The sequence below is a fragment of the Globicephala melas genome, chromosome 3 (genome assembly GCF_963455315.2).
Source record: "Globicephala melas chromosome 3, mGloMel1.2, whole genome shotgun sequence".
In the NCBI taxonomy this organism is placed as follows: domain Eukaryota; kingdom Metazoa; phylum Chordata; class Mammalia; order Artiodactyla; family Delphinidae; genus Globicephala; species Globicephala melas.
In genome coordinates this window covers 22,911,005-22,933,670 of record NC_083316.1, presented here as the reverse complement: position 1 = coordinate 22,933,670, position 22,666 = coordinate 22,911,005, and the positions used below count along the sequence as shown (strand labels likewise).

Genomic DNA, 22,666 nt, shown 5'->3' with positions numbered 1-22,666 from the left:
CAAATTATAAGGCACAGATCAGAGATCAAAATCCTGAAAAATTACTACTAAGAACTCAGTGTTTTAGTGGAGGCAGGGAAGTAAGGATCATGAGATGCAATCAGGGTAGATAGTGTGTGGCTCTGTGGATGGTCCTTTGTGATTGAGTTTCCAATTGGAAGTTTGAAAAATAAATGCCAAAAAACTACACTACTTCAGAGTTTTCACTAGTGTCAGTTTCTAAAAAATCTTGCATGAATTACTATAATTTCAACAAAACATTGATTTTACTAACATTTTATGTTGTTGTAACTCTAAGATTTGAACAATAATGATATGGTTTACTGTGAAATATAGGAAATTTATAATTATGTGTTTTTAAATTTTTTGCATGTAAAAAGTAGGTTGATTGAGACTATGCAATCCCATCTATTCACTCTTTGTGATTATACTGAAGTGCCATTCTCTTCAAAAAAGAAGAAAATATAGAGAGCTCAACTGAAACGAAAGGATTACAGTAGTATGAATTACTCATTCATATTACTGATATATTCAATCAATCCAAAATATTAATTGAATAACCATTATATCCAATGATTTTTACACATACATTTACCTATATTGCCACAACACAATGCATATTTTGAATGCATTTAAATTATTTTACACACATACACAAAATAAGACTGCTGATGATTAAATTTCACCTCGAAGTATCTTATTAGGTGATTAATTAGTAGGTGGCACAGAGTACAGTGAATAGTACCAACTATTATTTCATCACTCACTTATAATAAGAAAACATTGAATAAAGAGTCAGTGTTGTATTTATCTGAGTTTCCCAAGCAAACAACAAAATACCTAATACGTAGGAACATAAAAATGCTGTTGGAATGAACTGTATGTTAACAGTTACACGATTTAAGCAAGAACATGACCAAGGATAAATGTATAACTGAATAGTTATGTTCTGTCATTTTGATAAAAAATTTCAAAATAACACTAAAAAATCAAGTTTTATTCTTAATTATTTGCTATCTTTCATTCTCTAAACAAATATTACATGAGTACTTGCCATGTAACAAGTATCCAAGACATTTAGGGAATGGAAACAAATAAAGAGAGTCTCTGGCTTTAAGAATTTCCTGGACATGTTAGAATGTTTGCCACATGCAATACCTGAAGATGTTTATTAGAGCTTTATTCAGCATGCAGCAAAGGGCAGAGAAGGAAGTGTTTAACTCAAGGTAAGTTGTTTATCTGCTGGGGGAAAATCAGTGAAATCAGCTGAGAAAAACTGTCATGTGATATTATGGTTTAGTTATTCTGAAATGGGAAACAAAAGAACATTTTATACAGAAATATTAAATTATTTTATGGTGTGCAAATTAAATTTTTTGCATTGAGGTTTTTTAAAATGGCAATGTTAATCATGAACTTAAGAAAAAATATAGATGAAAAAAGAGAAATGAGTTATATTTTCCAGGATTGAGCTGAGGGGAATATATTCCAGGCAGTGGCAACAGAAGATGCAACTTGCAGGGCTGTGAAAACTCATGGAACTTTTGAATGATGACAGGGAGTTCAGAGACAGAGCAGAGAGGTTTTGTAGGCAGACAGGGATGAGTCTGAGAAGCAAGCAGGAGTAAGATCACAAAAGTTCTCAAATATATTGCCAACAAGTATTTTACTTCAAGCTAGGCTCTGGGAACTCAATGACAGATGTGAATTGCAGAGGAATGACCATATTTCCATTTCAGAACAATCACACTGGCAACAATGTGGAGAGTCAGAAGGGAGGCCAGAATGTGAGCACTCAAATGAAGAAAAAATGAGCATGAGCCCAATGCCAGCAGAAATAGGGTGGAGGAGAGGGCTTCAAGAAAGGTTTAGGACGTAGTCTGTAAGACTTTCTGATTGATTTGAAATGAAGGGGAGGAACTGCCAAAGGAAGATTCAAGGACCACCCCAGTTTACTGGTTAGCAAAACTTAACTTATCACACATACTTGTGGTAACTATAAACTGAGATTTAAAAAAATCCTATTTATACTTGAATTTGAGTTAACCTAAACATTTCCTAATACAACTTGCCTATAATTATGATTCCTTCTATTTTTTTCCTAATACTCAAAAACAGTGATTTTACATTTCATGTAATCATGGTATAAGTGGCAGGAGAAATACTAATTGCAGAATATTTACTTCAATAAGCCTTTTTCTCATGTGTATGAATATTTCAAAACATAGTTCATGACATTAAAGAAAAAATAAAGATATAGTTAATTCTAAAAGGCACCATGAAATGCAAAAGTGCAACCTATACTTAAAAAAACATTAAAACATTGAGTATTTGTCCACATACATTGCCCACTGATTTGCAGCCGCAGTAATTCATGTAAAAGCTATCATGTAATATACATGAGATTGCTTTTCTACAATCTTGCAGAAAGGATACTTGGAAGTATCCTTTTGTACCAAAACTGGAATCATTTTTCTGATGATAGGGTAAAGTAAGGTGAAGCTTTGCATTTCATGAGTAGTCAGTAAATGTAGGTGGGTGAAATCATTTATTCCTTTAAAACAGATCACAAGATGTGTTATTCTTGATGATTTCCAACAATATTATAAGTCCTTGAAGTAGCACATGTATTTGCAGAAAAAAAATAATATGCACATAAGCAAAGCAGGGTGAAAGAAACAAAAATTTACCCATGATCCCAATAGCGATTATATATATATTTGAAAGAGAGAGAGAGAGGATGCTAGCTAACTGACTAGGTAATCAGACTCCCTAAGCAAAGTCTACCATTACAGGGATTCTAGGAATCTAGGGGTGGGCAGGAATATAGTGATTCTAGTACGTCAAAGTGCATAGTCACTGGGGAAGCAGTCTGGCAAGAACACATTGGCCAGTCTTGGGGCAGCTGGAGGCTGTCAACCAGCTATCCTTCCTGCAGAAGTCTTCCTTGAATAGAGATGTAAGCAAGACACCTCCCATCCATCCCTTGCTTCATACAGATTCTCTTCTCTGTGCATGAGGTTTGGAAAACAGCTCCTCCATCATTTTTTTTTTTTAAGCTTTGTATATGCATTTTATCTTTTGAACCAGAATCTTTTTTTTTTTAATTATTTTTATTTTTTATTTTTGGCCATGTCCATTCTTTGTTGCTGTGTGCAGGCTTTCTCTAGATGCGGCGAGTGGGGGCTGCTCTTCATTGTGATGCGCGGGCTTCTCATTGCAGTGGCTTCTCTTGTTGTGGAGCACAAGGCTCTAGGCACGCGGGCTTCAGTAGTTGAGGCATGCGGGCTCAGTAGCTGTCGCTCACGGGCTCTAGAGTGCAGGCTCAGTAGTTGTGGCACACGGGCTTAGTTGCTCCACGGCATGTGGGATCTTTCCGGACCAGGGCTCAAACCCGTGTACCCTGCATTGGCCGGCGGATTCTTAAACACTGTGCCACCAGGGAAGTCCCTCCTCCGTAGTTCTTGTCCGTGTTTCTTAGGAGAAACCTATGAGAGGCTAGTGGGAAGAGGCACAGACACCATTGCTGCAGGTAGGTTCAGGGTATCATTAATACTCATCCTCTCCCTCCTCAAACACCTATACTAATTTCCTCCTACCCTTAATTATTACCACAGGATTTGGTAGCTTACCTGGCTTTATGACCCAGGATTAGTTATATAATTTTCTGTGTTCAGTGCAAAATGAAATGTAGGACTCCTTGTTCAAAAATTACTAAGAATTTCAAAACAGTGACAGCAGAGCAATAGACCAAGCATGAGGTTCTTTTAAGTATGGGGCCTTTCATTTGACCTGTGGGACTGCCCAGGTCAAGTGCCCATGAATCTGGCCCTGTTGTGGCCCAAACTTAAATTTCTAAAGGGACCGAGACCTTGGTAATCACCCCTCTGTCTGGCTGGGGTTGCTGCATCCATCCACTCACAGGTACAACTGGGTAAGTTCCAAATTTCATAATGAGAATGCGTAATCATTACTGAACTGAGCATGAGGAATTGGATTAATATCAAGATTTTAGGTGTGGAAATGGTAAATAGGAGCTTAGAATTCACTAAATTATAAAACTGAAGAATTCTGTCTTAAAGAATGTTTCAATGTTTATGCCAGTTGAATGGTATTCTTTTAACAATGTTACTTTGTTTTCATATGTGATGGGAACCTCCTAATTCCTGAAAAGACCTGTGACTTCTGAAAAAAATAGACAATATCTTGAAGTTTTGTGATTTCACACCTACTTTATAAACTAATTGAGCTGAAGATTGGTGTTTAAAATTCTTGTGTTCTCGAGTGGACAGCTTGTGAAAAAAATTGAGGAAAAAATAATACTTACTGGAAAATAAGAAATTTATTTGGTAAAGTATAAAAATATTCTATTGGAGAAGTGAATATAGCCTGTGCATTACTTATTAATAATAATAAATATTTACAAAGCACCTTCTAGGCACTAGGAAATATTCTAATTGCTTTACATGTTTTTTTATTATATGATAAATGCCCCCATTTTATGGATAAGGAAACAGAATGAGTAAATCTAGGTAAAAATTTAAGAGTTACAGTCTTAATCAGTTTTTAAAATTAATTACAAATTCATAAAATTCATGTTCTGGTATAAATTAAATTGTGTTTTGAATCATTTACTTTTAAAAATTTTGTTTTAATTGTACTCAAAGAGAAAAAATATACTCCTGAGTCTGATTAGAGAAAAAAGTGGTCACATTTCAGGAACTAGGTAATATATGATCTTTATATACAATGCCAGCACCCAGGAAGAGACTGCCTATCATAAGTTGTTTTTCTCAAAATAACAGCTTTATGGCAATATAGTTTACTTACCATACATTTTACCACTTTAAAGTGTGCAATGTTTAGCATTAGTGGTTAAGTGTTCATTGTTTGGTGTATTCACAGAGTTCTGCAAGCATCACCACTATCTCATTTTGGAATATTTGCATCACCCCAGGAAGAAATCCTTTAGCAATCTCTCCCCTGTCCTTCCTCTTCTTAACTCCTATTAAACTCATGAGTTTTTCAAAATTGAAAAAAGTCACATTGAATCCTAACCTGAGGCCCCATTTTTTGCTTGTTTGTTTGTTTTTAAGCTGTGAAAGACTTATTTGTTTGAAGTTTATGATAATTTTGTTTTTAAGAGATTTACAATGCCAAATTACTGAGTGTTTGATAGTAATGTTAATTTAAATGTGTTACACTAGATATAACAAAATTCAGATTTTTCCTTATGTAGTGTGTTTAAGATGGGTTGCTTGTATATTTTAACCCCTTAACATGACTCTGCATTGAATTTCTATGGTAACTGCATTTCTGAAAAAACATAAAAACATTCAGAGGCTGTGCCCTCTCTCTCCTTTTCCTGTTGCCTTTCAGATCAGGAGAACATGTCTCTCCAGAAGTCACTGGAATGCCCTATGTACATTTATTATTATTGCTATTTCCATCCCCCAAATTAATATCAAAACTACCATGATAGATTTGTAAGGAAACCATTTAGGACTACTCATGAGAAAGAAAATTATCTTGGATAATGACAGAAAAGAAAAAAAAATACAGTTAGAAGATAGGAACTCAAATTCAAACTGTTTGGCCTAATCCTGAATGTAACATTTTCATTATATAGTCAACTTCTGCTGTGCCCACTTGACTTTATGGCTTAATGATATGATTTTGCCCAGTTGATGATGAGTAGCTCTGGTCATAGGATCACCTGAAATCCTAGTCATGTTTAAATAGAACATAGTGATATGTGAGAAGCTCTTACTCAAACTAAGAGTAATTTACTGTCATAGCAACCAAGACTTTGTCCTCCAACTTCAATTAGGCTATGATGTTTTATCATAATATTTCATTCCTCTCAGATTTCCTATCTTTGGTTAAAATTACACAGTGTTATATGTCAATAGTATCTCAATTAAAAAAAGAAAAAAAAGTAATTGGTTGAATAATCTAGTTATCAGAATTAATGTATGTGTAACTTTACCACCTCAATGTGAAGCCCTGATTTCTTTCTAGTCTAAGCTTCAGAATTCAGTTTTACAGTTGTAAATTAGAAATGAGGATTTTGAAAAGTCCTACACATAAATCCATGTAGATACATATAGCACGTGCACACACACACACATCATACTTTGTATATTTATTTTGAATAGAAAATGGAATAAGCAGGTGAGTAGTTTCAAAGTTGAAGATTTATTCATTTTTGGAAATTTTTAGGTAATTTTAGTCAGTTTGATATAAATATCAATATACTATATGTTGGCTGCCATTGGTCTAAAAATCTACCAGATCTTCCAGCTCCATGCTACTAATAATATCTAGTACTGTTGTGAGCTGAATTGTGTCCCCACAAAAGATATATTGAAGTCCTGAACCCAGACACCTGTGAATGTGACCTTATTTGGAAACGGGGTCTCTGCGATTTAACCAACTTAAGGTAAGGTCATATTGGATTGAGGTGGGCCCTAAGTCCAATGACTAGTGTCCTTATAAGGAGAAAGAGACACAGAGAGGTAGACACGCAGGGTAAACAGCCATGTGATGGTGGAGACAGAGGTTGGAGGGATGAAACTTCGAGTCAAGGCACGCTAAGTGTTTGCCAGTGATCATCAGAAGTTAGGAAGAGGCAATGAAGTATTCTTCCCGAGAGTCTCCAGAGGGAGCCTGGCACTGCTGACACATCAGTTCCAGACTTCTAGGCACCAGAACTGTGAGAAAATAAATTTCTGTTGCTTTAAGTCATATACTTGTAGTATTTTGCTATAGCAGCCCTAGGATATTAATACACATACTACATACAGTAGTAGATAGTAGATTGGCCAGTGATATTACAACTGGGTAAACATTTCTTTGACATGTTCTTACACAGATGGGCATTCACCTTACCTTAATGACTTGCAATTTATAATTTTGCTTTGACAGACCCATGATATGAACTTTGGAACAACAACAAACAAAAAGTACTGAGTGAAGGAACAGTATTGTTTCTCCTGAGAGACAATTAGAAACTTGTTTCAGACAGACTGGAAGTAGGGAATGCAAATTTTCTGTTAAAAATCAGTGGAATAAAAGCATCTTATTTCAATCTCATCTTTTCAACCCCGGGCAAATGCCCCAAAGAACAAAAGAATAGTAGAAAATTCAAGATTTAATATAATAGAAAAAAAAACTTCAATATACAAATAGAATTATACTAGCCAAAAAATGTGAAATATTAACCTAAACAAGAGTGCATGATATTTATTTTCACAAACTTCCTCAGTCTCCAAGATATTTTTACATTTACAAAAACTTAAGTATCTTATTCTGCACAATCTCTACAAAATGACAATTAAGACATCAAGAGTTATAGGAAGGCTCTGAGTACTGTGGAATATATCCTGTTGGGACCCAGATATTTGTGACAGAAAAGCAGATACCTGGGAAATAAAAAAAAAAATAATAAAAATAAATAAAACCATCTGTACACTTTCTTTACTAGCCTGAAAATTGCTTCATTGAGAGCTGAATAGAGGAGAGAAGGAAAAGCATTGCCATAGACAAAATGTTAGTGTCCCCATTCATATGTTAAAACTTAATTTACAATGGGGTTTCATTTGGAGGTGGGGCCTTTGGTTGGTGATCAGGTCATAAGGGCAGATCCCTCATGAATGAATGACACCAAACCTGCTGGCACCTGATCTTGAATTTCCCAGCCTCCAGAAGTGTGAGAAATAAGTTTCTGTTGTTTATAAGTCACCCAGTCTACGGTAATTTGTTATAGCATCCTGAATGGGCTAAGACAGGAATAGAGGAGCCAATCCATGATTTTATAAGTTGAGGGCTGCTCTGGATACTCTAGCTTTCAATACGATGGGCTCTCAATATTACACTTTCCTTTCTGCACTTTCTTCTCTACTTTTGAGGGATGAACCTGCAAGCCACATATTTCAGACAACGTAGCTTTCTGAATTTCTCTTGGTTTCTGCCAGTTGGAGGCACTAGATGGAATTTAGAAGGAAGAAAGAAGAAACAGAATATTACTTTGCTATTTCAGTTTCTTTCAGCACCTAAGGGCTTTGACAGTAGCAGTACCATAACGACAAAAGAAGGCATCTTGCTCATGGTCTTCTTGGCATGGAACCTCCATTCTAGGAGAAGAGTATGCAGGGGTGGAGGCAAAGAAAGGCAGACCAGCTCTGTAATATACAAAAATTTATTGAATTAAATGCTTGTGAAATGGGTGAATTTTATAATATTTAACCTATATTTTATAAAGCTGTTTTTTTAAAGGTGATTTTAGGCAGCAGTGAATGTCAGCAACTTTGAGAGTAATTTAGTAGCAGTGGTAGAGTGGGCTTCTGGTTTTTGCTTAATAGCAGAATACATTTCTAACAGTAGCAGACACAGACAGAGAGCTTACCCCTCATACTGTCAGCAGCTCTGGGGGGAAAATGGTCACATGAGCTGTAGTCTAAGGCAGTGACAGTTTCTTGATCTGTGAAGAACAACCGTCCTCTTCCTTTAACACCTTTAGCCATTCCATCACTCTAGTCACCCGTGATCAGCTATAAATTTCCCCATCCTTTTCACATCCGCCAAAGGTACGCTGAATACCAAAGAAGATTTTTCTGTCACCCAAGCAATTTGTTGAGGAAAAGTTTGGAGTCAACACCTCTGAATCCACGCCCCAGGTAGTCCCAGTTACCACAGTTGTCAACATCTCTGGCAAGCAGCAAAAATAATTCAAAGATGGATCATACTTAGAAAGAAAATGATATGTGCTCTATGTGCAAAACATTTTTCTTTAAATCAGTAAATGGTCATTTCCGATAAAAAGATGGTTACAGTAAAACAAAGGAATGAAAGAAATGCTTCTCATTATTCTCACAAAATTTATAGATAATATCATCTTTATAAGTAATAAGTGAAATTTGAAAAATGAGAAAAAAGTATTCCAAAGAGACTTTATAGAATGTCCAAAGAATATAGAATTGAGTTGCAAAATGTCACAATATGACAAAAAAATGAAAAGCCAGTGTAGAGAATAATGCCCGTTATAGGTGGAAAAAGTTAGATGTTTATAAGTAGTTATGAGGGTGACTCAGAGAGAAAGAAAGACAGAGAGGGAGGGAGGTGGAGCAGGGAGAGAGAAAGGGGAATGTAAACATGATCACAGAAGGAACGCTAGACTTTAAAAAGGTATATCTAACATGCATTATTGATATTTTTAAGAAGAACTAAGCAAATGAAAATATAGAAAGAGTTTAAAGTATAATTTTTTCAACATTTTTCTGAAATAAAGACAAGTTGAATGTGTAGACTGAAGGGGCTCATAGATTTCCAAGAAATAATGAAACCTAACATTCATACTTACCATTCCAAATCAAAGCATATTCTGGTAAGGATGTTAAAATTCAGGTACAAAGAAAGAGTCCTAAGAGAAGGAGGGGAAAAAATCATGCCCCCTACTAGTGTGAAATATCAAGATGGATTCGACATCTTCACAGTAATATTCATGCAAGGAGACAGTTTGATCAGTATCTAAAATATACTGAGAAGAAGAATATGTGATGCAAGAATTTTATAATCAGCCAAGTAATCCTTTGATTTTAAAAAAAACTTTTGAGTAAAAAGGAAAAGGGTGCACAAAGTTATGCCATTTATGAATAACAAGGTCTGAAACTCCTAGGGGACAAGGTTAGGCAGTGATAAAGAAAGAAAAGGGAGAAAATGGAGCTGAAATCAACTGATTAGGTGATGAGAACTAAAGGATATTTTTTAAATTGACAGAGTAGACAGCCATGCCAACCCACCCCCACTCCTGCCCAAATATGTTAAGATTAATTTTTATTTAATGAAAGTGACAGAAGCGTGAGATGGTCACATGATCAGAGCAAAGGTAGCGGGAATATTCAGCCAGCCTCCTTTGAGTTGCAGAGTCTGTTAATTTTGACTCTGTTCCCATGTGAGGACTCTTGTCAATATGCAAAGCTCATTTTTTTCTAAGCTCAAAACTTTTTCAGAATCAAGTCACCTAACACCATTCAGAAAGAACTTTAAGCAGCATCCATGTCCTTCCTGTGAAATATTTATGAGCAACTTGGATTCTGACTTTCCTGCCAAACCCACCAAAGCTTAGTCTACATTCTCTTTTAAGGACATGATGGATGTTGGAAATGGAAATCCTGTTTATCCCCAGCCCACATCCATCTTTTTATTTTTTTCTATTTCTATAGATGATAGAGAATAGAGATATAGTTAATTTCTCACCAAGCTTATTAAAAAATCTATGTTCTTACAAGATGTTACTTATATTATTTCATTTGATTTCCCCAATACTGTTAATAGTTGGCATCATAATTCCCATTTTACAGCATAGAAATTTCAATTCCATTAGGTTAAATCAGTTTGTTCTAAATTACACAGAAATTCCGTTTTGTGTCTGGTATTAGAAGAATCTCTTTGTACTTCCCCACCACCCCTTACTGTAGTTGTAAAACTCACCTATTGGCAATCACATATGATAAATGATCATATGATTCCAGAGAATAAATTACAAATGTTAAACTTAAAAATAATGGCTTGTTAGTTCCCTATCCCCACATCTTTAATGACAGAAATCACAGATCTTGTCCATGAGGATAACAGTTTTTGAAGTAAAATACTGGATTTTTATTTCTATTGCTATGATGGTATTATTATAGTAATACCAAAACAAGAAAAAGACAATACACAAAAAGAAAACTACACACCAATTTCCATCATAAAATAAATGTAGAAATCCTTAGCAAAATATTAATAAATAGAATTAGCAATATATAAAAATAATTATATACCATTACCAATTGATATTCATTCTCAGCATATAAAGCCAGTTCAATATTCAAGAATTATCAATGTAATTTACCCAATCCTAAAGAAAAAAAAATTGCATGGTCATATAATTCAATGTAGAAAAAGGGTTTGACAAATTTCACAACCATTCATGTTGTAAAAACAACAAACAAACAAAAAGCTCTCAGAAAAATAGGAATAGAGAATAACTTCTTCCACTTGATAAACAGCATCTATGGAAATCAAACACAAAAAGAAAACCAAAAATCCCAAAGTTAACATTATACTTAATGATGAAAGACTGAATTATTTCCCTCCTTAAGATCAGGAACATGGCAAGGATATTCACTCTCACCGCACTCATTTAACATAGTATGAGGTGTTCTAGCAAGTTCAGTAAGGCAAGAAAAATAATTAAAAGACAGATATGTAGGTAAGAAAGAAATAAAATTGTCTCTATTCGCAGATGATATGATTATATACAAACTGAAGTCTAGGAATACACATATACTCAAAAAAATATCCTTTTAGAATTAATAAGTTAAGCAAGGATACAGGATATAAAACAAACATAAAATATTAATTGTAAACCTATTTGCTAGGAATTAAATATGGGCAGTGAGATTATAGAAATATATCCAAATAATCAAATATTTACAAGACTTGTCATCAAAAAACTATAAAATGCTCATGAAAAAAATCAAAGAGGTTCTAAATAAATGGAAGACATTCAGTGTTTATAGATTGGAAGCTTCAGCTTGGTAACTGTTAGTTTTGCAAGGGCCATCATAACAAAATATCAAAGACTGGGTAGCATAAATAAAATAAATATATTTTCTCACGATCCTGGAGGCTTATTAAAGTCTATGATCAAGATGTCAGCAGGGTTTTATTTTGCCTAAGCCTTCTCTTCTTTGCTCATAAATGGCCATCTCTTCTCTGTACCTTCAGAGTCTTCCTCTATGTGTGTCTGTGTCCTAATTGCAAATCAGGTTGGATTAGAGCCCATCCTAATTACCTCATTTTAATTTAAATACCTCTTTAAAGACCATATCCCAAATATAGTCACATTCTCATATTGTTAAGTCTGGGGGGTTAAAACTTCTACACATAAATTTTGGGGAGAGTCAATTTAGCTCATAACAGTAAGGATTTCAATTATGCCAAAATTGATATAAAATTTTAAAACAATTCTCATCAAGACATCAGCAAGAATTTTTGTATAGACCAGATTATTTAAAAATATATATGGAAAAGAACAAGGGAATTAGAAGAACAAAAAGAATTTGGAAAATGAAGAATATAGTAGAAGAAGCCAGTCTACCCAATTTTAAGCCTTATTTTTTTTTCTTTATCTTTCTTTTATTACTGCTTTATTTATTTATTTATTTATTTTGGAGTACAGTCACTTTACAATATTTTGTTAGTTTCTACTGTACAGCAAAGTGAATCAGCTATACGTATACATATATCCTCTCTTTTTTGGATTTCCTTCCCATTTAGGTCACCACAGAGCACTGAGTAGAGCTCCCTGTGCTATACAGTAGGTTCTCATTAGTTATCTATTTTATACGTAGTATCAATAGTGTATATATGTCAATCCCAATCTCCCAATTCATCCTTATACTATCTTTAGTAATCAAGACTGTGTGGTGTGAGTGGAGGAATAGACACATAGGCCAATAAAAGAGAACAGATAATTCAGAAATAAACTCACAAATATGCCCAAATGATTTTTGACAAAAGTGAAAGGAACAATTCAATGGAGAAAAGATAGACTTTTAAACCAATGGTACTAGAGCAATCTGATAGGTTAAAAAAAATTGAGCCTTGACTTGTCACACATCTTACATAAAAATTAATATTCTGGTTGTGATATTGTACTATAATCTAAGATGTCACCATTGAGAGAAACTGGGAAATGAGTACATGAGACCCCTCTGCATTATTTCTTATTACTGCTAATGAACTTACAATTACTTCAAAATGAAACTTTTTAAAAAATTTAAATACAACATTTAAATCCTAAATAAGATCAATAGTCTGAATGTTGATTCATAGTAAAGCCTTTGTCAGCTTGGTGCTTGTGCTATCAACAGCAAGGCAGACTGCTATGATCAGGTGAAAAAGAGAGATTACTGTGTGTAGCCTCTCATCCTATAATACCCCACTTGAGTACAGACCTAAATAGAAGACAGTTCTATTTACCAATCAGCTGGGAGAACACATACTGTCTATATATATGTATATGTTTCATTTTTAGGAGATTAAAGAAATTCCTAAGCTATAAAATCAACACTATAGTGCTTAGGACTCAGAAATGTTATTTGCTAACTTCATAGTTTATGAAGATCTTTCATTATGAGCTTAAGGGAAGAAAAGAAACTAATATGTAAATTAAGCAAAAGAAAGTTATAATAAAAGAAAAACAAAGAGAAAACCCACCAGAGAAGGTAATAAAATTCCAGTGGAGATCATTACAGGTACTTTTAAGAAATAAAGGTAGTAGAACATAATGATAAGCATGATTTAGAACTGAAAAATGTTGAGAATAAAAGCAGTACATGCAATTTTTAAATGGCCAATATAACCTCCAAAAATGACAGAAACTGAGGATGGAAATTATTTTCCAAGTATAATTTTAAATGATTTTTTACCAACTGAGGAAATTCTTTCAGCCTAACGTTCTCCCTCAAGGAGCATTTGGTGAACTCCTAAAGATGGGAAGATAATTGGTATTTTATTGCTCAATATGTTTGCAACCATAATGATGAAAATATTGTTTATTTACTTTCAATTTTGAGTCAATCTTCAGGCCACGGAAAGAAGATGCTATGTTTAAGGATGGAATGAAAATCCAAGAGCTATGATAAAAATGTAACTTACACAAAGCAGATTGTGAAGAAAATTGGGTAGAGAAGCAAGGGCATTAAAATTGTCATATAAAGTATGAAAACTGAATTAAAGGACTATAGAAAAATGATTGAGTTTAATTACATTGTTTATACTAAAGATAATTGACAGAAAAACCAAAACAATAACATAATTGACTAAAACAGTTAGAGAAGAGGACCTGAGTGAGTTAAATATTTATATTTGGTATTGGGTGAATAATAAATGTTATCTGATATTAATAAATTCAGAAAATATATATTGTTTGAGAAAGGAAATAACTAAAATATAAACAATTGTGAAGAATTTGTCTGGAGAGTAGACTTAGAAGTGAAGAAGTGCTCTGACTCTGTTGATATTTAATATAAAACATTCTTTAACATGTGATTTTTTTAATGAGCATATATTACTTGATAAAACCAAATGCTTTAAAACTACAACCCTACTCACTTATAAGTGATAGTGATTTATATGATAGGAAGGTGCTTATTGTTGAATTGCTATGAAAAAATTTAGAATAGAAGCAATTACCAAACTAGAATCATGCATGTAAACATTTTTTCTAGCATTTTTTACGTGTTAAAATATGTTATTTTTCTTTGCTTTATACTGTTGAATTTGAAATATCACCCACCCAAGGCTCTTTGTTTCTCCCTAGTTAGTTGGCTAGCGGCTGCTTCTATTTGGAAGGACATATCACGTGAATTACAAGGAAGTAAAATAATTGGCCTTCAACTAGACTAAATTTTCACCAAGTGGATTATTGTGCCCTGATAATGCCCACAGTCTAAATGACAACACTCAAAACTCAAATGTGTTCTTAATTTAATTAATTATAATTTCCAAGTTAGGAAAATTGTGTTTTGTATAAAATATTATTTCATTAAATTAGCCACAATAAAAAATAAGAATCACCTTTCATTGGGAATATACAAGAGTAAGTTTCAAATAATTTTATCATGGAAAGTATTATAATAATCATTTCTAATATTTACAATTAAGAATCTTAAAATCCTTCTGGCTTTACTTTCAAGAAAAGTCATCAGCAACATTTAAAAATGTATGCTTATGAAACAAATCATCCAATTACTCTATTTCTATGTTTAAATTCCCCAGTTCTTCTGGCAATAGAATATAAGTCACTGAAGCTTTGTTTCCAGTGGAAAGTGGCTGGCACCTCCAATCCTACCCCAGAAACCCACATTTATATAATCTGCAATAATTATCCAGGTATTTTTAGATCACTTCCATGGCTTTAATATTTACTTGTCATGTTACTTATTTTCACAGCTAGGCATCACATCACCCATCTTTACAAATAAATTTATTACAAATTAAAGGATATAATCCTTCTTCTCTGACTAGTTTTCTACAATTTCTTTTTCCCAGCAACAAATATAATTAAAAATAATAATTGATCATTTGTTTTAACTCGTCAGTAGAACTTACCATTTCCTGGTAAGGACATCTTTGTTAAAATTGGATAATTTTTAAGTGTGTCAAAATGATCAAGATAATAAAGGTCTTGAAATATTTGCCTTTTTGAATTTAGAAATGTAAGCTATGACAGAATACAATTTCTTTCTGTAAAACACATACAAAAATGAACAGCACGTTTCAAATAGTTAACTGTTATTTCACAAGGATCATAAAAGTTAAATAATTAGATGAGGAACTCTGTTCCATTATTCAACAGGACAATTAGTTCTATCAACATTTACAAGTTTTAAATATAGATTTATAATGCAAATATATTTATAATGTACTTTTATTTTTTATAGTGTATTTTTAAAATCTTCAATTAAAATCAGTAATCAAAAGAATTTAACATTAATGATAATAAAGCATTTATTATAATGTTTCTTTTATTCTTCAGTTATACCATTTTAATACTTTAAATACATGTTCAATTTTTTTTTTTTTTTTTTTTTTTTTTTTTTTTGCGGTACGCGGGCCTCTCACTGTTGTGGCCTCTCCCGTTGTGGAGCACGGGCTCCGGACGCGCAGGCTCAGCGGCCATGGCTCACAGGCCCAGCCGCTCCGCGGCATGTGGGATCTTCCCGGACCGGGGCACGAACCCGCGTCCCCTGCATCGGCAGGCAGACTCTCAACCACTGTGCCATCTGTTCAATTTTATTACCATATTTATGAATTAAAAATCTTAGTTTTGCTTAATGTCCTCCACTAGCAAGAAAACAAAAATTGAATGATGCATTTCCATTTACTTATAACTTGAATTCTTTATAAATAATTTTATTTATCAAATATGAATAACTATGATTATAAATATAAGGTTTCAAAAAATGAGAAAAGCGAAGATACAGTTCATGAATTTGTGCTAATGACAGTTAATTATGCTTAAAATTTATTGTCAATTTGAACAAAAAACTATCACAAAAACAAAATAGGACATTATATAATGATAAAAGGTCAAATCACCAGGAAGATATAACAATTACAAATATATATTCATGCAACGTCAGAGCACCTAAATATATAAAACAAACACTGACAGAATTGACTAGAAAAATAGACAGAAGTGTAATAATAGTAGATGATTTCAATGTCCCACTTTTAAGAATGGAGAGACAGTTACCTTATAGGGAACAATTTTTATGAGTTTTTCTTCTCTCCTTCCCTTATTTATTTTTGCAAATATATATTAAAAAAAACACAAACTGTGAAATAATAAAGAAAGAAAAGAAACAGAGATGAAAGAGAGAGAAAGGGGTGGAAGGAAGGATGGAAAGAAGGAAGGAAGGAAGGGAGGGTTTCTTACACAAAAGGTGACATACTATACACAGTTTTCTGCAACTTCCTTTTATCACTTAACAATTTATACTCCAAAATATACAATATATAATGCATTTAATCCATTTTGTAGAGCTCTTCCCAACTGCTTTGTGCAAGTACATAGTAATCCACTGTGTAGATATATTGCAGTTTATATAACTGTTGGATTTTGGTGTTAGAATTTTGGATTTTGGGGGTGATTTCAATTTTGTTACTAGTCCCAATAATGTTACATTGAAGAACATTTGATACATGTCATTTCAAACTAATGTCAGTGTACTTTTGGAACTTTGGAACAGATTCCTGGAAGAGGGATTGATAGGTCAAAGGCCAAATACAGCTATGATTTTGTTAGATATTGATAAAATCTTCTCCATGGATGTTGTCCCATTTTACATTTTGAAAAACAAAATATTAGACTGCTTTTTCCTCCTTAGCCTCACCAACAGAGTGTTACCAAACTTTTCATATATTTCAAATCTTACAGATGACTAATGGTTTTGGTTTTAATTAGCATTTTTCTCATTATAAAGATTATAATACAATATGAAATATATTTTCTAACAAACATTGTTCCATTGAAAATATGAAATCTACATTTGGATCTGAGTAGCCCAGGGAAGTATCCTGGGTTAATGACGTAAGTGGCTATTTAGTTGTAATTAATTAGATTAATTTGAAACCATCTGTTTTACTCAGGACTGCAGTTTAAAAAGATAGGAGAAAGAAAGGCAGAACAGAAGAAAGGGAAGGAAAGACAGAAAGAAGGAAGGAAGGAAGGAAGGAAGGAAGGAAGGAAGGAAGGAAGGGAGAGAGGGAGGAAAGGAGGGAGGGAGGGGTGAATTAAGCTAGGCCTGAATTAAGACAAAAAATATATATGAATAAATGGGAAAGAACTGCTTAAATCAATGTAATTACCCTTGTTTGCTTGAAATCTGTGTTATAGTTTGAAGTCTGTGCCATACCTACCTTGTTAAAAAAAACACTAAATTTACCTATTTTGCTCATATTCATGTTTCTCATAAACTCTGACCAGAAATTACAAATTTTAAAGTTTTACTGCATTTCAGCACTAAACTACGTGCATAACCTCAGAAATGCATTGATGTCTCTTGTTAATACATATTTTGTTCATCATATGCTGGGTAGGAGCTACATATTAGTATATATCCTCAAAATTTTATTGCATTTAACACACCAGAAGGGACATTATACAACTAATAAGAAGTGAAGTCCATGTTAAGTTATTTGATCAAATATGTTTCATGAAAACTGCCTAAGAACATCAAAGCAATTAGTCAAACCCAAAATTCAATATGAGTTAGCATTCATATTCAAAGATTTGAATTCAAAAGTAAGTTCAGAGACCAAATATTATATTTTGATTTGTTCTAAAGTGGCCATCTGCCCATATGAAAAAGCTACTGCAACAGTTTGGCAGGAGTTTAAAGAACCGAAATAACTACTCTGTCCAGGTCAGGTTCACAGGCATCTGGGTGTTGACTTGGAAAGCACAAAAAGTAATAATCACAGCATGTGGTACTTTACCGAGTAGCCAGCCAAAAGTGTCTGTCTAAATAGTCAAAAATTTTAGCTGTCATAAGAATCCTTTGGGGAAACTTTATAAATACCTATCAAATTTCAAATATCAGTGGCCAACATTTTTAAAAACACCATAAAGATTTAATAAAATGTTATAGAAAAGTTATAATAATCCTGAGGTACCCATAATTTATATCCTGGAACATTTAAAAATGTTCCTTTTGTTTAAAAATGGCCTTCAAAGATATCAATAGTTTTATTTGTATATTTTATAAATATTTGTATGCTATTCAATAGTCTGATTTTTAATTGTTTGAAGCAAATCCAATGCCACAAAGAGCTACTTTAGTCATGCCTTGCAGAAGTTCAAGGGGAATATCCTCTATCTTCACCCCTCTGCCCCTCCCCTACCTTCAAGTCTTCTCCTCACAGGTCTCTGCCTGGGAACTGCGGACTTTTGCTGCTTCTTTTCTCGGAAGAGTGGCTGTTGAAAGGAATTAAATATGGCTCTTGGGTAAGTAAGTCTTGGTTGGAGGGCCATGAAGAAGGGTCAGCAAGAGGACAATCTCCCTTGGTGTCCAGAACTTGTAGAATAGCCTGCAATAGAGCGGACCACCAGCTGAGCTCCTTGAAGTGAGAGCTACAGGCTGGCAGGGAGAAGGGTGACTCCAGTGTCAACCAAGAAAAGTTAGATATGGCTGCACTTCAGAGAGCTCATCAACCAGGTGATGGTCACCAATAACAGCAGGAGGATGTTCCCAGTGCTGAAGTTGAGTATGTCTGGCCGGGACCCGAACACCATGTGTTGTTTCATCTTGGATTTTGTGATGGAGAGCAACCACTTCTGGAAGTTTGTGAACAGAGAGTGGGTGCCTGGAGGGTCAGTCCAAGCCATATCTGCATATTGAACTCCTTACATAAATAAAAACTCTAAATTCATATAGTATGAGTTGAGGGTCTACAGGGGATGACTACCAGCCACGGCATTCTCAAGACTCAATGCATATCTGTCAAGGCTTACCAGAAAGAGATTACAGCTCTTAAAACTAAATACAACTGATTTGCAAGGGCTTGCTATGATGCAAAAAGAAGCAGGGATCACAAAGATAAGACGGAAGAACCCAGAGACAAACAGCAACCTGTGTATTACTAATGGAAGTAGCTTATCCCTGGACTCAGTTCCTTCTATCTGCTGTCAACCCCCATCTTCAGTTTGGAGGTCCTGTCTCACTTTTCTCCACCCATGGCTGTGAAAAATGCTCTATGCTGAGGAACCACAGTTCACCCATCCCTGTCCCTGTCCTCATAGCTGTGCCTAGGACCCCTCCCGACTTGGACAAGCTCATACTTAGCCCATACACTCATTGGAAAAATTCTCCAACCTATTCTGACAATTCATTTGCAAGTTGTCCATGATCTGATCCCATGAACTTAGCCCAGCCTCAGCATGTGTGTACATACTATCATGTTACTCCTGAGCACAACAGGACTGCATCAGTACCCCAACCTGTGGTCAGCTAGCAGAGCACCTTCACACCAGGGTCTCAGACAGCATAGCTACCTAATGGGCTGGGAGTCCATTCCCAGTGAACCCTATCTTACCCAAGTAATCTCAGGTCCCTTCTCCTCAGGATTCTCACTCTATAAGAACCATGTCGTGGCCACAGATATTCCTGACAGCCAATATCACACCTTGGCCTCATAACCTCATGGATGTCTCTGTCACCACCTTCCATGTAAACCAAAGTCTTTCCTTAAAATATACACTATTTTTTTTTATGTCTATCAGTTTTACTCAGGATTTGATCTAGGTACAAAATGACAGTCTCATAGGTCAAGAAAGAAAAAAAAAATCTTATTAACTTCACTTTAAAATATGAAAAGGAATATATGTTCTGTTGTTCATCAAAAAAATAACCCCACCCATCATCTGCAACACAAGTGTAGTCCTATGTTGTGTTTATATGCTACAGATGAATTTAAGCATGGAAACAAAACTCAGTTGGACTATTAAATCACCATTACTTGATCATAATAACATTTTGTTTGCTAAGATCCAGAAACTTATTTTTTTGTGTCTCTTACAGAATATAGAAGATTTGACACACTAGAATTAATAAACTCAACTCATCTTATTTAGTGAAATAAAAAGCATACTTTCAATTGCATTCCTTGTTGCTTCAGAGTAGTTTTCAGGTCCCTTTTGTGACAGCTATCATACTTATAGTTAAGCTGTTAGGGACAAAATAATAAATTCATAGTTGAGGACAACAGACTTTAATTGAAATGGAAATTTCACTGTTCTGCCCAATAGAATGTGTTTATTTTGAGCATATGTAATTGCCTCTTGTATTGTTAAACCTACAATGGCAATATTTTTCTTCTGAAAAAAATAGCCAAAGACAATCAGCAAAACATTTTCTGCAAAATAAAGGCAATATGCAAAAAAAAAAAAAAAAAAAGAAACAACAAAAACAAAAAACTAAATACAGTTCTAAAAAGATCTACTGAGAGGATTCAGTACTAGAAATTAGTGACAAACATAATCCACTAAAATTTTCAAAATTTGCATAGCTCAAATTCTCATCTTTTGCTAACTTACTGTGCATCTAGAAATATTTATTTTGGAAAATATTGAGCAAACTTCTTTTGCCCAGAATGAAAAACTTTAAAGTTTAAGATGGATTACACAAAAGAACACATGCTTTTCTTTTCAAAGGAGAGTGATTTTTTTTTTTTTTTTTTTTTTTTTTTTTTTTTTTGGTGGTACACAGGCCTCTCAATGTTGCGGCTTCTCCCGTTGTGGAGCAGAGGCTCCGGACATGCAGGCTCAGCAGCCATGGCTCACGGGCCTAGCCACTCCACGGCATGTGGGATCTTCCCAGACCATGGCACGAACCCATGTCCCCTGCATCGGCAGGTGGACTCTCAACCACTGTGCCACCAGGGAAACCCTAAAGGAAAGTGATTTTAAGAGCTTATAATTACTTAGTAAAGGTTTTCTGAAGATCAAATTCTTTTTAAGTGCCCCTTTTTTGGTAATCTCTACATTAATTGGAAGCATGTAAAATTGTTCTAAATTAATGATAAAAAAATCAACTTCATGTTTTTTTAACTGGCTCTTTAAGTTTTATATTAACAAACTGTAGTTCATGATATACCTTAAAATATTCTGATAAAGTATCCAGATTAAGTTCATCCAAAGAAGAGATAATGCATTTCTACATTTGTTTGTGATAATTGGAGCAAAGACTGTATTAAACTAAATAATGATACTTTGACAGTGTAAAGATGCAAATGTACATGAAAGTAATATTTTTTCAATGGTGAGAAGATGTATTTTATACTAGACCTGACTTAAGGCTTTTGCACAGGATATTTCTTTGTCTGGAAATGGCTTTCCCCACATAATCACCTGGCTTACTCCTTCAATTTCATTCCTCACAGAGGCCACACCTGACCACTCCACATCAACTGCCCCAATGTACTATGAAAACTCTTGGTCTGTTAGATTTTTTTCATAACATGAATTTTTATGTCCTTTGTTTATTCTTTTATTTTCCAAATTTTTTATTGATTGCCTCCCTTGCCCCTGCCAGAATTCAAGTTCCTCAAGTGCAAGAACTCAAGTTTTTCTTGCTAGTTGATCAGTCCCCAAGACCTAGAATCATTTTTGGAAAGTAGGAGCCCAGTACATATGTGTCAAAAAAACACTCAATGACCTAGGAGGAATTTCAGGAAAACTTCTGTTGTCATAATCACATAAAAATACATAATGTCTATAAAACAGCAACAACTAATTAGATGGGAAGAACAGGCTGGAATGAAAAAGGAATAATGAGTCAAAAATGGGTTTAGGTGAGATTAAAAAATACTGCTAAGAAAGTAAAAAACAAAATCTAAAAGTTACAGCCACACTAGAGGCCCTAAGACAACAAGAAACATTAATATGATTATAAATGTCACAGCAATAATCCTTTTTTTTGGTTAAATTCCTGAATCAAAAGCAAAGTATAAAGTCTGAGTTTTAAAGATGAGATAACTACATGTACACAGAGAGACACAAATTACCCAAATATTTGACAAAAATGTTACAAAAAACTTATATACAAAAAATATTTAAAAAGTGAAGAATGAAAGAAATGTCAATTGATATTTACAAATATACCAGTCTAAATTAGGGATATGATTAGTCTGAAACCATTGAGTGCCAGAAGGTAAAAGAGAAGTTAATAAGAAATCAATGATAGTATGAAAAAGGAAAAAATTTCAACAAAACAAGAAGATAATAGAAAAAGGAAATTGAGGTCATTTAACTACTAAACTGTAGGCTGTTCTTTCTATGTAACTATGTTCTCACTCTATCCACTTTCTGTCTCCTATTTTTCCAACATACTTTGGACATTTTAAAATAAATTGCAACACACTTGAAAACAGATAAATTATAAGGGTTTACATCACATTTTCTTACCACAATGTTATAAAACTAGTAATTATAACAAAATGTGATAAAATATTTTGAAGTTAAAACACACATTTCTGAAAGTTTGTGTAAATAGGAAAATAAAAGCTGAGTTTTTAGATTCCTTATAAATATCAAAGTAAATTATGTACCTCA

The 22,666-nt window shown here is 33.9% G+C and overlaps 1 pseudogene; it reads left to right on the top strand.

Annotated features, from left to right (window-relative positions):
• The first annotated feature begins 17,141 nt into the window (after window positions 1-17,141).
• Window positions 17,142-19,638, top strand: LOC132596975 (T-box transcription factor T pseudogene; annotated as a pseudogene).
• Window positions 19,639-22,666: the final 3,028 nt, after the last annotated feature.